Below are 16818 nucleotides of genomic sequence, written 5' to 3' on the forward strand. Positions count from 1 at the left end.
ACTTAAACGTACACTATCCTTGCTGACCAAAGGCACTGCAAGGGGGGAAAATAGCATATTAATATATTCAGATTTTTTAGTATAGTTTTGGTGCAATTTTTGTATAATTTTCTATGATTATCTGGGAACAAGGTCCCATAAAAACATGTAAAAATAAATATAAGTTACAAGCCATTAATATCTAGTTCATTTTAGCAATCATTTACAATAATATTTGCCAGAACATGATTGGAAATATTTGAATGGGTTTTACAAACATATGTAAAAGTGCAGAGATCCCTGATCAATTTATACATTTTGCAGATTTCTAAGTAAAAATGAGAACTGAAAGTACTATTATACCTGAATAAACTATAAAATGTATAGTAAATGCGGAGATCCCTGATCAATTTATATATTTGCAGATTTTTAAGTAGAAATGAGAGTTGAAAATACTAATTATACCTGCAAAAACTATAAAATGTACAGTAAATTTTGCACAGGCCACATATTTATTTTTCTTTGATAAAAATTTAAGGAAAAAAAAAAATACTAAAATGGTACCTGAAGTGTAACATTGGGTTTTTTGTAGAAAAGGAGTATTTATTGTTTCCGAAATTCAGAAAATCAACAAAACCAGGGGAGCCCAGACATTTACATGTAACTGTAAATGTATGAGAAAAGAAATCCATCCATAGCTGTAACAAATAAAGGGTGTAAAATTACTATACCGTGCCACTTATTAAACACACACACACACTTACCGATTGCTATATGCCTACCAACATTAACCAGCTAACAGAAGGAAAATTCTGTGACCTGCTGCCAAGGTTCCAGGCATATGAGGTGTGTGTGTGTGAGACTTATGAATCACTTCTGCTAATCCCCCCCTTATTGAGAAGCAGTCAGGAGTGTGTGCGTCTGCTACAGGACGTTCAGAGACAGACATGATTCAAAGCTCAGCACCAGAGTCCCCAGACTGTCACTGCGAGCACGGCCAATTATACACAGCCCACAGCTCATGTATACACACACACACACACGTTGAGACATCTATTACATCAAAAAATGAAAAAAAAAAAAAAAAATACACAGAGAGATGAAAGACCATAGGGGGCAAGCAGAAGGAAACAGTAAATATCTAAGAGGATGAAGGATATGACAGCGATACAGAGGAGAGAATGAGCCACACTTATCAGAACCCCCATTAGAGGCAGAGGAACAGGAAACTGAGGCAGATGTAAATTACTGTTCATCACCACAGCTCCAGGATTTTTGCGTTTTGCCGGTGCAGCTAACAAAGTGCGAGAAGCTGAAAATGCAACAAGGCACTTTGAGCTGAGCAAGACAGACAGAGCGAGAGAGACAGAGAGGGGAGGGAAAATTTCTGTCTCCATGTGCCAGTGAGATGGGGTTCTGCTGAAAAGCAGTGTGCTCCAGCCCCTGCCCCTCACACACCGCCGCAGCTCCATCCCTGTGGAAGTGAGGAGGAAACCAAGAGGAAAAAAAACAGAAAGGAAAAAAGTGAGAGAAAAGGAGGACGATAGGCTGTCCCACTCCACTTTTGTGCTCTGATGTCACTAAACACATGACCCAGCCTCTCCAGTAACAGCCCACGAGGAGGGGGAAGAAAAAAAATAGTGTTTTAAAGCTTACACGTTTTTGGATTGTGAGAATGTTTCATTCCCCTCACAAACAACCACAGAACCACAAGTGCGGTGCGCGACTTTTCCCCAGGACGACAGGAGGGAGCCACTGGGGTGTAAATGGTTAATCGGCGCGGGTCAACCCCAGTCCCAGAGACCCAGTGAGGCAGTAAGTAGACTCTAACCACACTCATATACGCCTCGATTCTGCTCCATTCAATATCTGTGACTGTACTCTGTGCTCAGCCTGTTTCTCACATTTGTGGCAATACACAAATCTGTGCACACACAGTTCATTAATTATATTTAAGGAGTGGAGGGGGGGGTTGCATTTTTTTTTTCTTTCCCATTTGCCCTGATATGGTTTTGTGCTCTCAGTTTAGGACTTCAAGGGTCACCACGACCCTTCATCAAAAGGAGAAATATCCTTCGAGGATAATCAAGTGTGGCTATGGCATCTAACAGTCTTTTCAGCTCGGTCACTCCATGTCAGCAGAACTTCTTCTGGGGTAAGTGCAGTGAAAAAATATTATTTTCATCTGTGTGTTTGTGGGTATTGGGCGGATCAGGCGTGGGTCAATCGGAAGCCACCTCTGCGGAAGGCACCAGCAGGTCCAGGTCAATGACCACTCACACGTCCATACTCTGATCGTATCAGAAACAGGGCACAAAAGCAGAAAAAGCCACTTCACAAACGTCAATAGTTGCACTGTTTACTTTCCCAAACATGCTAAGAAGCTGACATGTTTGTATAACTTAAAACTATATTTATGGAAGGGGGGGAAAAAGGAAAAAAAGTTTCTGAACATATAAACATTCCCTACGTTTTAATTTACAGACCAATATTAAAACAAGATGTGGAAAAAAATTGACCATGGAAGTAGCAGTGGATTATATGTATGACCTGGTGTGCTTCAAACTAGTTTACAGGCAAAATCACTCAGAGCTAAATGCATTTGCTCAGATCCACATCCATAGAAATGAACCGCTCACTCTTACACAGATGTAAAGCTGTCCTAAAACTTTTTTCCTCAGCAGTTTAGTTTTGATTTCCACTTCTTCAAACATGAACAGGAAGCAGACGTTGGAAATAAGAGTTCGGCTTGAATGGGGCTTTTTTTTTAATCTGAAAGGTTCGCTGAAATGTTCAGACCATGCTTGTAAGATGTCTAGGCCAGACCTTGCGCTAGAAAAGAGGACATGCACTGATGCGCCATGGGGAATTGCGAGACATGAGAAGGAAAACCACAAACAAAAAAACGAAATCTATGCAAAGTTTATTTGAATACCACAAATTTTCAACACATGCAAAATATGAAGCAAAACTAAATTAAGCAAACATTTGAGCAACGTCTATGCAGCACCTCAACAAATAATAATACGAGTGAAACAAAAACAGCAAGGGTTAATTATAGACGACAAAGCTTAAAGAACCATGAAATATTGTACTCACAGTATTTTCATCAGAAGCTTTTTCATGATTCTGACGCTACAGAGCACTCCAGCAGAAACAAGCAGTCTGACCACTGAGACTGGGCTAGAATGGACTACATGGTTTTGTCATCACTTTCTGTGTACATCGAGGCATTAAACACAGTGTCACTAAAACACGTTGCTGTGAAACCCCAAGCTACCAAAATTCTCTGACCACATGCTAATATTGGTTTAGGAATCAGGACGACTTTGAGAGTGCTGAGACATTTTTCAAGACCAAAAAAAAAGTTTTTAAAAATGTAAGAAAAGGTGATTTTTTTTGTGTGTGTGACACAATGTGTCAGAAAGGAGACTTTGTTGTGCTACAACAGTAGAACGTTCCATTTTCCCTGGACATCCTGTCAATGGAGAGTTCTTTGAAAGGCCAATATTTTGTGAGTGAAATATGTGTGAAAAGACTTTTTAAAATGTAAGGAATTTTAAATATTAAGTAACATTCATTTTAAATGTGTAAGATTTCATTGTTAAACAGAATGAACATACAGACTACAATTCATTGCCTTTTTTTTTAAAATCACTAAGATGAAACATTTGTAAAATTTGTCAATTTTAAATCAGTGTTGATTATTTGAATACATTGATCATTCTAATAATGTCTAAACTAAGCAGCACACAAGGACAAAGCTGTGTCTAAAAAGAGCCGGGCCTGTTTAAGTCTGACCTGATAGAGTTTAACTCCACTCATTTTCTGGATGTCCCAGAGGCGACTCTGAGCTATCACACAAAGAGTACAGATGTTCAACTCTGGGCACATTTTTGCAGCCATTACTAATCAATTACAAGCATGCTGCACAACTCCCAGTTCCATGTGCTTCTCATTTTGGGAAGCGTGGTGGTCTCTCAGGCTGAATAGTGTGGGTTAATTCGGCTAATTGGTTATCACAGCTCTCCTCTGCACTGCAAAAACAATATTAATGGAGGAAGGGCAGCCCAACTAGCCCACAGAGAGAGGTCTGCACCACCGAGAGAAGTACAGCTAATTAAAGGCAGAGTTAAAGGTTAATGAAACGTAACTTTTAAGGCCATGGGATATATATCCAATTTGGGAATTTTTATCCTTAAACCTGCGCCACCTACTTACATTTACATTTACGCAAGCGTCTTTGAGCTAACAGGCTTTGAGTGACTTCAGTTTAATTAACAGTCTGTAGCAATGACCAGCAGTTAATTAGGGTCCTTTAACACACTATTATCTATAAGTGCATTACATCTGCTAGCTGACGTTTTCCCAAACCTCAATCATACGTGTCTGACACAGTGTACCTGCTACACTTAAACAAAGCTTCATTTAGAATGGTGAGGATGAACAGTTACAGGGGAATCCAACCAGCTTTTCAAAATTTTGGCATCATTCAAATGTGAGGGCAGAATGTTTCAATGTGAAATTAAGTCACAGGGAATGTCTTTACAGCAGTGGTGATGGGAACAGTGGCACTTTATGTATTGTCCAGAATCCACCAGTGAATCTTGTATCTATGTGGTTGTGTTTTGTTTGTGATGTAATAAATCTAAAATAGTAAGTCCTTTCACAACTGCCTACATTAATATCTCTGCTCTGAAAATATGTAGATGTTTGTTAATTTATTTATATTCATTGTCAAAATTCTTGCAAAATATTTCAAGCATAACATAAACCTTTTGGGTAATGGCTTTGTGTAAGGTATCTTTCAGAAGCATTAAATGTTTCAGACGTCTGGTTCCTATCACTATCAATTCTGACTCTCTGGAATCTCACATCTAACAAGAGTTTGCTTTCATTTTATTCATCAAATTATGCAGACATTTTTCAAACATCAGAAGAATTCCCCTTTAATCAGAATCCATTCATCTTTTGTTGTCTAATGTGTACACTAGGTCTAGAATCCCTGAAAAAGTCTCACTATGTATGGTATCAAATAAGAGCATCCATTTGATTTCTCTAGCAAACTGTACACAGTTTCCTTTCTTAAAAACCTGTGTGTATATATATATATATATATATATATATATATATATTATAGAAATGCTTGATGAAAAATGACCGTAACCTTCAAAGGATTGGAAAGTAACTTGATATGGATACAGTTGCGTAAGCTACTTTTTAAGCCTGATACAGCCAGATGACTTCAAAGTTGAGGCTAGTCACTATCATGCCTACAAGTCAGAAAGATGCAGAATGATGGATAACAGCATCTGAACCAAACACACTGGATCGTAAAACAGAACTACAGATTAAAGTCGTAGTAAATAATGGAGTTTTATCAAAATAATTATTGTATACATTGAGAAGTGTGTGTGTGTGAAGACTGTGGCGATGACGACACTAATTGCAATCACCGTCATGATCAGTAGTAACTGCATTCATTCTAAAAGAATAATGCAGAATGGCATGACCTTTTTATTTTTCCTGTAATTAATTCACAATGTTTTTTCTAAAACACAAGCCCCTGTGTACACATCTGACTTCTAATTTCTAATGCATAAGGTCAATAAAGAGCTAATGATCAACACCCAGTAAAAAAGGCGCTTCATTCAGAACATGACAAATGATAAACATTTCTTCCTTGGAAATCATGCAACACAGAGTATATGCAGTGTGTTCCTTGAGACGACAAAGGCAGGCATTGATGTGCCCTATAAACTTGGAGAGAGCTTCTGAGAAAATAATCAAACACTTAACCGTGGAGCCCCTCTCTGCCAAACACAACATTAAAACTGGGAAACAATAAATAGTCCCATAACATGAAGCAACTCGACTTCTGTAACATAGAAACCCTGAAAACAAACCATCAGAAAGGCCACAAACCATCCTTAAATCATAGCCAGCCTACTCCATCCCTCTGATACATCACTGGTTAATGGAGTAAGGCCTGTAAATAAGTGGGGAACATCGCAAATGCATAGGGAGCAGATCTTGTAACAGGACGTTGCCCTTTGCTCGATGTACATGCAAATATTTTTTTTCTAGGATGCATACAGCACTCAAATCAATTTGTTCCATTGTTCAGTTTGTTCTCAAGTTGTTTCATTAACTAATTGCCCCCCTGTGCCAAGCATCTGCAAAATGCATCATTCATATCAGAGCGTCTCAGAATATAATTTGCGCGAAAGCTCCTTCATTCACAAAACCAAATGATTGCTTTGCCGTTTTCTGATGTTGTTCAGAGGAATTAACAAACTGCAGGAAAACTAAACATATATGTAGATGCACATGGTTTACACCAGAAAAAAAATATTTATTTAAATGCACATTACGTGTTTATTAACCTGTGATCGTAACATGGTGTACTTCATGTAAATATGTTAGAATAACCACTTCCCATCCCTGACGCAGCCCAGTATTAACTGTAGTTAGTCGCTGATTATTTTATTACATACTCAACATATACTTCTGTGTTCCCTACTATATTCTAAATTAACATTTGTTTTTTAAGAAATCCTAAATATACACATGTATTTACAGATTAATTTTTTGCCTCATAGCTTTTTCATTTTTAGAGTAAGATCATCAGGGATATATTCATATTTTGTTGAATTATATTATTTGGAACATGGAGATGAATCCAGTTTAAAATAAATAGATCTATAGGGAGAAAAGTACTCTGGTACTGTTTAATGTAGCAGACAGCTGAAGTGTGTGGAGGCTTGGGGCAGTTTTGAGAGGAAAATATTGAATGTTCAGATAAGTGGGCTCTGACTCCACAAGGCTGTTTTGACTCTACCATAATGAAGTGCGTCCAGCACTACAGACACTCCACATATAACAAGGCTCTACCTGTTCTGCCCAACACAAGCCACAGCCAAACCCGAGCGCTCTATTGGTTTAACCTCAGCTGGAATGCACAATTTTCTTTGACTAGGGCATTACTTTAAAATATTTATAATATGATACACACAAGGGCTATAAGGAAAAACAGAATGTAAAAATGCCTGGAATGAGCTGGGCCACTGGCGGACAGAGAAACGGACGCGCTGCATTGGCAGTATCTCTCATCCCTAGTTTCCCCTTCCAACTGTGGCTCCATACTTCACCACAGGGGAAATCCAGTGTTTCCAAATGGGCCCTTGTAACGCTTTATTTCCTTTTTAAAATGTACATCTTTGATATCTAAACAATAAGGGAAGAACTGTAAGTCAAACTGTCTGTCTCTAATTTCCCTAGAATTTTGTTAGCTTTAAAAACAAAAAATGTCCTGAGACTGTGAGGAGAAAAAAAAATCCTACTGCATTTGAACTGTTGTTTTCACTGGAGATTAAATCACTGAATTTTGATGTGTCTTTGTCTGAGCCTTTAGAAAAACGTGTTCAACATTCTCACATGATATCAGTAGTGGGACAACAGTAAAACACAAGTGTCTCCAAAGGAATTAGTCAGGAAAAATATGATATTTCAGTCTAATATTATATCTGCATCTATTCAGAGATGAAGAAATAGTTAAGGAAGTAAAACAAAAGGTGGTAAGGACACAATCCTTTTTGTTCCATCCCTTTTTCATTTTAAAAAGCAGAGGAAGGTAGTAACAGCTTACATTCACTGAACTGCATTTACGTAAGTAAAACAGTGATTAGTTTGTTTTTATTGCATATTTGCAAATATTTTTTTTTTAAATATTTCTTTCAACATTTTTTTTTGTTATGCAATTACATTTTAGCCCTTCATATTTATTAACCAGTTCCTTTCTTATACTTTATTCCATTCTGTTTAGTTGGAACAAGGTCAATCTTCTTTACCTTTCGGAACTTTTACTTTGGACCAAGTAGATTCAAAAAGAGAAGAAAAATATAGACATGTATGAGCTTCAGTTCCTATGCTAGTACAAAGAGAATGACAGATACAAAGAAAAAAAAAACTCTGCATTTATATATGCTCCTCGTTACTTATGTAGTTATTAGTGCTGCTACCTTGCAGGGCACTTATACTTCCATCATAATTGGAAACAATCCTGTTAAAAAAGAGATGTGTTAAGAAAATAAAATGACAGGGAATATAAGAAAGTGTCATAGACAGAAAGCTGATAAATCCCTTGATTTGCTTGGTCATCCTGCATGGCATCACACGTCTAGTGTAGTCACTTAAGCCTGTGTTAGAGCAGTGTGCTGCACACGTCCTCCCTGCACATGGAAACCAGAGCATTAGCACTGAAGGACAAAACATCTCCTCAGTTCTGCATGGTAATATGACCACAGCTGTGAGAGTGTGCAAATAGAGTGTGTGCACACACACACACACACACACTTGGAAGAATCACATTACCACTCAGCAAACACACAGCTATGACACACTCCACGTGTGTTTCAGCAGTGTCCTGTTCTGTGCTTCTATTTCAACTGCTTCAGGTCACACAATAGAAGCACTTTGTCAGGCCACAGAGCAAAATCTCAGAGGGCTTAAAATAGTTTCTGTGACAGACAACAGATAAAGTGTGTGAGATATCAATAAGTATATATTTTTAAACTGATCATTTTATTAAATGGGGAACTTCTTCAATAATAACACATTTAAATATTTCTTTGCTTTGTCATTAAAAATATAATGATGTATTCCATACTTGTTTTGTAAATGGCACAGGGTTCAGTAAATATAATAATATATATTTATTGTATGTCAATTTATCATAAATATAAATGTGGCAAAACAGCAAGAAAAAGGTTGATGTTGTGAGATGTGATAGAAAACAAATGTTTGGTTGTGGGCAATTAGTTCGGTTTCAGCACTTGACAGTAATTTAAATTGAAACACTGAAGTCAGGTCTTAGATGCCACTTACAGTCAATACTGGGCTTTCTCAAAGAAAGATTTGACATGTATAATTTTTATTAATATTTGTATTCAATCTAATATTAGTGGGTAAAAAAAAAAAAAAAAAAAAAAAAAAAAAAAATTATATATATATATATATATATATATATATATATATATATATATATATATATATATATATATAAACAGGTCGATACAAGTGTTTTATTAAAATAGCACCGAAACAAAATTACACATACAATCTCTTTGCTACGCGCTGAGAAATATATTCAAAATGAAATATGTACTTACATTGCAAAGAGAAAAGTAGCTTTGTCCACAACTGCAAGGATAAACTGTGTCATAAATTGCATACATTAAAACTATGAGTTATTATTAAATTAAAGCAAAGCTGAGGTCAGACAAAAAGGCTCAGATGGATGTTGAGCTGGTGAAAGACAATGGGGCTGTTTAACTCAAGCAGAAAAAAAAAAAAAAAAACAAGAGCTCTATATTTGCCATTAAGTATTAACTCCACATCTGAGTGCGTTGTCAACAGCCCTGTTTTTCTGATTAGAATGGCTGTTGACTCATCCTGTGACGGCATTCAGGAGGGTGCTATAGTTACTGTGGCCCACACTGCAGCTCCTGTTTCATTGTCTCGAGTGTTTACTGTAAGCCCAAACTACTTATGAAGTTGTTTCGGGATATCACTGAATCCTTTGGGGAAATAACGGCTCCTCTGCTCAGTAATAAAGGCCAAGTCTAATGTAAAATTTATCAGTCAGCAAGGTTGACACTGTCTATTAAAAGGTTCCTCCTCAGTTTAAATATGTATTAGACATCCAAGGGCAAAACCTCCAAGTTGTTGTTTTCCATGGGAAAAAATGAGGGGTGACATTTGAGTTTGATTCAGTCGGAGAGGTAATTTTGACGAAAACAATAGGAAAAAGCTCCAGCTTCCAGGCAACTTCAGAGTTTAAGCACAGAAGACACCATTTTGCTGACAAAGACAACAGAAAGACATGCTTGACTTTCTCTCCATGCGCCTAAATATTAACAATGTGACCTATTAATAAACATGATTTCCTTGGATAAGAGATGAAAGTAGGTGGAGGAAAATTAGAAGAGGTGCAAACTAAGAACTGAGGGAATTGGTAAGGCAAGCATTTGCGAAGACTAGTCGTAGGAAAGCTTGCTACTCTACAGTCTTCTGCTCTGAGATCATTTGGATATTCTGAAATATTGATGTGTTAGACTTCATGAACCTGGCAAGCAGAAAAGCAAAAATAAAAGCTGTGAAATATCTCTGTATCTATATCAAAAACAAGATTTTTTTTCACCTCGTCCTGCATCGCGAGTGCGTAAGATGTATTGCTTTGTATGGCGGTTCTACCTCTGCAATGTCGGATGAATTTAAGTTGGAAAGCACATTTTGAATAAAGATGTCTAGAATTCATGTCTCTAATGAGCTGCCTGCAGATCTTAACATATGCTAGAATTGCTTTTTTTTTTTTTTTGGTATAGCAGTTTACTTTTGTATATCAACTAATTCATCATTAATAATTTGGCTTGTTTACAGCTATTGTTCACTCAGCTCAACTACAAGTGTTCTAGGTTATACACAGCTCGATAGGAAATCAATGTAAGGTATTTAGGCTCTCAAACTTAAATTCTACTAAAAAAGTTTCTAATTGCCCACTCTTGAGTCTCATTCAAAAACCAGTCGAAGTTAAATCACTCTATGTAAGTTCACTTGCAATAAAGGAGAAGAAGTAGAATGATCCCTGGACATATATAAATGAGTTGTGCTTGTGTGACATCACAAAAAATTCCAAAATGGAATATTTTTGTAGCTTAACGTCCATATATGCAATGAATGGACCACAAACAATTTTACAGTTTTAACATACTGCATTACAATCTCATTAAAAAAAAAATACTGCATTAAAACTTTAATTTAAATGCATATGTAAATAAGACAATAGCAAGGAAATGTTATAAAATGCATACTTCATAGAATCATTTTTAAAATGTGACAAAGTTAGATTTTAATATCTTTACAATTTTAAGCAACTATACAATTTATTTTTCCTTCAATCACTGAGAAAATTAGATTTTTAAAAGTGTAGTCCACATGTTCAAGTGTGTCTTTCTATGTTGCGTAATAAGAGAACCGTGATACAGAGAGTGACAAACATATAACATATAAGAGTACTCTATCTTAGAGAGAAAAAGAAAGAGAGAAAAAAAAAGGTTAAATCTGGTGCACTTGGCACAGTGCATTCTCAGCAGAAACACTGGAGTCAAAGTGCAGTAAACAAATACTCAATAGTGATGAGAGGTTCTATTCAGTCCCCAAATTACAGTCTGGTTAACCAGAGTGTCTGTGTGCCAACTCATTATTGCTGCTTGCTTCCAATGGGACTTGGACGTTTAGGAAAACATTCATGGGGCCTTACAAGTAAAGAAGGCTTTTATCGACAGAGAGCCCAAGAGACAGCAGCCTGAATTAGGCCAAATGCCCAAAGGGAGCCGGTCAGCTTCTCATATATTTGTACGCAATAGAGTATAGTAGATTACTTAAATGAGGTTGGACAGAAAAGGGTAATGGTAGGGGACGGCTAAGACAGTTTGAGAAATGCACTATGCTTAGCGACTACAACACTGAATTGTTTTTTAATTACTGTGACAGATTAATGTCACTTAATTGCCCTGGGAATGAACGGCATAAGATAATTTTGTGATGAAAAAATGACAAATAAAGTAAGTCAGAATGCTCATCAACATCTTGGGTAAAAATGGAAAGGGGTGACAACACAAACAGCAATAATGATGCAATTTTATAAAAGATATGAGGATATTTCCCATATGAATACAGCTTATTAGTATGTCCCCTAGAAAGGTCGTCTGCTTTCATTTTAAACTGATAAATAAAAACAAGGGAAAATTAGATTACATTTTAATTATTATACAACATGACCTTGCCTATTACTAATAAAGCCAGATAGAAAACAATTTCTTAAAAGTGGCAAGTACCTGCACATGCAATAATGTGTATCAGATAAAAAATATATAATAATAATTGTGGTTACAGTTTATCACCTGTGTGCTCTGGAAAGGGTCTTGGTCTGGCCTCATTTGACAGACAGACTTTCTAAACAGCCCCTGGGTGTAGCAACAGCTGGGCTGCCTACTGCTTACAGCCACTAATCACACACATAGTAGTAGAAACACTTTTGTACTCTCACAGAAAAAACACAAATACAGCAAAAAAAATAGTCCTGTTCAGGAACCTGACCTTGCCACGTAAACACAGTACAGATACATGAGCTAAACATCAAATTTCACTTAAGCCTTTATGTAATGAGTAGGTGTTTAAGAACTTATAAACTGCCTCATTTCTAGACTTAGGTCATTAGTTTTGCAGAATAATAATAATCATTTCAAAAGTAATGGCTAAAGTCACTGTTAGACAACTACAACAGAGCCCGAAGGTGCAGGCTTGCTTTCCCTCTTAATGTGGCCTTTGTAAAAAGGGCACAACCATTATTTTAATGTATGTGATAAAGGTAAGAGTGCCACACTAACATTTCAGCACCTACTTCTCAAATACAGGCCATTGACCACAATGTTTATGTAAAAGCTCTGGTAGCTTTTTTCCAGCTTGGAGCATTTCAGATAGGAACCAGCAACAGAAAATAGAAAGAAATGCTAGACAGCCTCAAGCCCACAAAAATGCTGGTGTGGGTTTGGTCTGGGTATACAAATACCATTGTATTAACACTATGCCACAAATAAATATAGCAAAAATAAATATTTGTGCCATGTTTGTGTATTGCACAATAGGACATGGGCTGAAGAGAAATAATTCTTTCAGGCATTTTCATTAAAATAGTAATGGGTTTAACTCCAGCATTTAAAAAATGTCTGTTGCAAATTTTAAGAGAAATGACCATCGGTTTCAGAAACCTGAGGCCACAAAAATCCAGCTTCACCTCATTTGAACTATTTCATGCTACTGGCGCTGCAGTGACGATGAACTGCTGAGCTCAGATTAAGCTTTCTTAGAAAGTCACTCTGATCAGGTTACAGCCAAAGGCAATGATATGTTTCAAGTCTTCAATAGTTAAAGGAATTTAGGGATACGAGTTTCACTAAAGTCAAAGCAGCCGTTTCTCTCTTTTTTTTTTTACCTAGGAGATAGAATAATAAAATCCATAACGTACCATGAACAGGGTACAAATCAGCATGTTAAGACATTTTGAGACCTAGAAATTCCAGTTGTCAACTGGGAAACGTCAGAACATTATTTCCCTCATTTGCCACAACCCAAAAAGTCTTAAATAATATCAATAATGCATCCCAGGGGCACCCAGAATTGCTAGGGTATGTTTATTACTGTTGTTCGGCTCTTTTTAAAATATTTAAGATTAACTTTTGCTTTATTTTGTTATTGTAGTCAACAATATCAATGTTGTTTTGTGTTCCAGGGTACTAGTTTTATAGCTGTAAAAGCACTGAAACTGTTATGAATGTAAGCTCAGCAGTCTTTGGTACAAAGACTGATATACAAAGCTGAAACCATCACACCTTCAGAGGCAAGCAGTGTCTTACAAGATACATCAACTAAACACCTGTAACTATGTCAGTAGGAGACCATAATCTGTTGGTTCAAATTGAGAGAATTCACAATCATTTAACAAATACTCTGACAGAGGCCTACCATGGATGTGCAGATATGGCATTAGGATGAATATATTTAAGTAACAACCGCACTAATAGAGCTTCATAAATCATCTGTTTCTTTACTGATTCAACCCTTCAGATTTAGCACAGAGCATACAAAATCACCATTAATTTATTAAGGTCTATTAATACGTAGAAAGTAGTCACTAGAAGGCAGAGTCTTGCAAGGTCACATGAGCACCATATGTTCACTATACTACAATTCACCCTGCTGCCATTCTACAAAGCTAACACAGTCATCAATCACACAAGACACTGCTTACTTTACAGATGTACAGTAAATGTATTTAAACTCCACAAGCAAATCAGCGGAAGGATGTAGGGGAGTCGAATCCACAAAGAAAAGGAAAAGCTGAATTGAATGTTGGCCACATACAACTGTCTGTGTTATCTTTAGCACCTTGTGTGTACTATGGAATTTCTCTGTCCAAAGTAAGCATGTTTTCAGCAGTTGGGCCCTTTACAGGTCAGGACGACTGGGAGAATAGCAAGAGCATGTTTTTGTCATATTTCAACAAGCACAGGCTGTCAGGACAAATCTAGAAGTGACCAGAGAGATGCTAAACTGACATTCTGTGCTGAACGTATCCCTGGGAAGAGTCAGATACCTAACAACAGAGTCATTTCATACATGGGTGACTAAGGGGATCACTGGCACTTTTCCTGAAAAAACGTAACTAAACTCTGAGCTCCTTTGTCTTCAGCTGACAAATTAGCCCCATGACACAACACTTAACCATGTATTATTGCTGTTGCTTTCGTGGCTGTTGGTATTAACCTTAAACAATCCAGCATCAATCATCCAGTTGTATTTATTTTCTTAGAAGCAGTGTAGATCGGAAGCATAATCAGAGTCTGGCCAATATTTTGTGAACAATAAAAGTCCCAATTTTAATAGGCTGAAATTATTTATGTTTTAGATAAGTGTAGATATTAATTATACACTTCAGTAGTTTAAGTCAAACAATGCATTACTGACAGCTATGTTGTTCAGTTCTCAGTTGTTCCCATTCTTAAATGTATATAAACAGCAGAAACACACACACTTCATTTCTAGTAGCCACGCTCTGACTTTTGGATTGGACCTTTTGGTGAATAAATGAATGAATTACTTATTATAAATAACATTTTATAAAGTTAGGTATCAACATTTGTACCCCGTGGTATTTATTCAACAGACCTCATACAGCAAAGTCTTTTGGGACAGATGGTGTTGCCTTTTCATTTCAGTAAATCAATTTCAAACCTAAAATCCTGACATGAGCATGGAAAAAGAAAATCCTAACAGAAAAGCCCCCCAACTCTCAGTCAGATCAGTGGGACAGTAGCCTTCTTTTCTTTTAAGAGGCATACTACAGTTCCATTTCTTCTCACATGAACCACAGAACTTCCTGCCATTTATAAGTACAAGTGATCTCAATTAGGGACCTCCATGAAGGCAAGAGGCGGCAGACAGTCATGGCAACAGGAGCCAGAGGAAACTGTCTTTACATTTTCCTCCCTCACTGCTCCAGACAGCCACCATGCCCTGAGTAGACAGTGTCAAAAACACATGCGCCGAATCGCGCCTGCTTTTACAGCGCACAGACGTAAATGTCAGAATCATGCAGTTTACTAGCGTCATCCTGGCGGACTTTGATGCTGATTTTTTCCCCTTATTGGAAGAAGCTCTAGAGCTGAAGTTCTTAATACTGGCTTGGATCAGAACATGATAAATACAGGAAAGAGTACTGCAAAATGAATACCACTGTAATACATTGTTAAGGGCGCTGTATGGGACAAAATATAATTTTTCCAAGTCATCATTCAACATAAAAAGACTGCCAGGAGGGGAATGAAATGTACTAAAACTGAGGCCATTTACACTCCGTCAAAAGTGCATGTCATTTGCAAGCTATAATTAAATGCCTTGCAAAATACAGGACTGCAAGATGGGCTCTTCATGGAGTCATATGTTTATGAACTTTGTATTTCAACAAAGAGAAGCTTGAGGGAAGAAGATTAAAAGTGTTTGTGCAGTTCGTAATGTGGGGTGTGATTTCACAAACACATTCTGTGTGCACTAGAGTAGAAACAACAGATTATAGAAGCTCTGTGTAACATCATACAGGCTAAAGGGCATGACATTTGTCAATAACGTAAGCTAAATTTCTCACAAAGGATGCCTGAGCTGACATGAGCACTCTTTCATTAACAAAAACACTACCGCACTTTTCCTGTTTTGACACATCTGGCACGCGAATGTGGCTGGTGACCGCTTTTAGGAAAGCTTCTTTAGAAATGGCTAGGTTCTATTAAATATCCTTAAAGTCAAAAACTTTTACATGCTGTACCACAACATTTTTCTGAGTGAAATACAATATCAGGGAGCGTCTAAGCTAGGGCTGGGGAACTAACCAAAAATGAATCAAAATTGACATTCAGAACTTCTACGTAATCATGCCTGTATCAATTATATTGATTTTACTTTTAATTTTCTTTCTTGATTTTGTTCATTTTATCCCCTTAAATCAATACTACCACACATGTAGCCATGTGATTCTGCCCCATGCAATCTGCCACATGGAAGCAACAAAGGAGAAACTAAACACTAAGGTCAACTGAGCAACTCGAGCAACTTGTAGCAAAGAACAATGTTGTGTCTTTCATTTGGACCTGTTTTGATATTAGTGAAGATGCCACTGAAAATAAAAAGTAAAATATAAACACTGCCAATAAACAGTTTCAGCAAAATAATCACTCATTAATCAAGGTAAAATGTTCAATTAATCATGATATTGATTTGCAGTCATATCTCCCAGCCTAAGCCTGCTGGGTGTCTCCTCTCAATAAAGGATTTGGGTGGAGAAGGGGAGTAACTAAGAAATATTTCCCCCAACTATTATTGCACAATGACGCAACTGAAAATCAGAAGACAAAAAGCAGATTACTCAAAGTTTATATACAATATATTATACTATATAATATGCCATGTCTTTTAAACAGCATGATGGATTGTGCTTAATATAACCAGGTGCATTTCAAATCTACACTGAACTATTCACAAATTACAAACGAAAAATTAACAAATTTATGACTGGTGCTGGTGTCAGGGACGCCCCCTTTTATATTTTATTGAGTGAAAACTACTTTCTGTTATGTTTAAATAATTAACTTTCACAATAATTAAAATCATTAGTTCCATTGTAATTAGCTTTTAAAAATCAACTTTGCTTCAGTACTGCACAAATCT

General features: G+C 36.8%; 1 protein-coding gene across 3 annotated transcripts in view; it reads right to left on the reverse strand.

Moving 5' to 3' along the window:
- The window catches only part of supt3h (SPT3 homolog, SAGA and STAGA complex component), a 111228-nt gene that overhangs the window by 67213 nt on the left and 27197 nt on the right, over positions 1–16818 (reverse strand). The window lies entirely within an intron of this gene.

This window comes from Hoplias malabaricus, chromosome 1 (genome assembly GCF_029633855.1).
Source record: "Hoplias malabaricus isolate fHopMal1 chromosome 1, fHopMal1.hap1, whole genome shotgun sequence".
Lineage (NCBI taxonomy): Eukaryota > Metazoa > Chordata > Actinopteri > Characiformes > Erythrinidae > Hoplias > Hoplias malabaricus.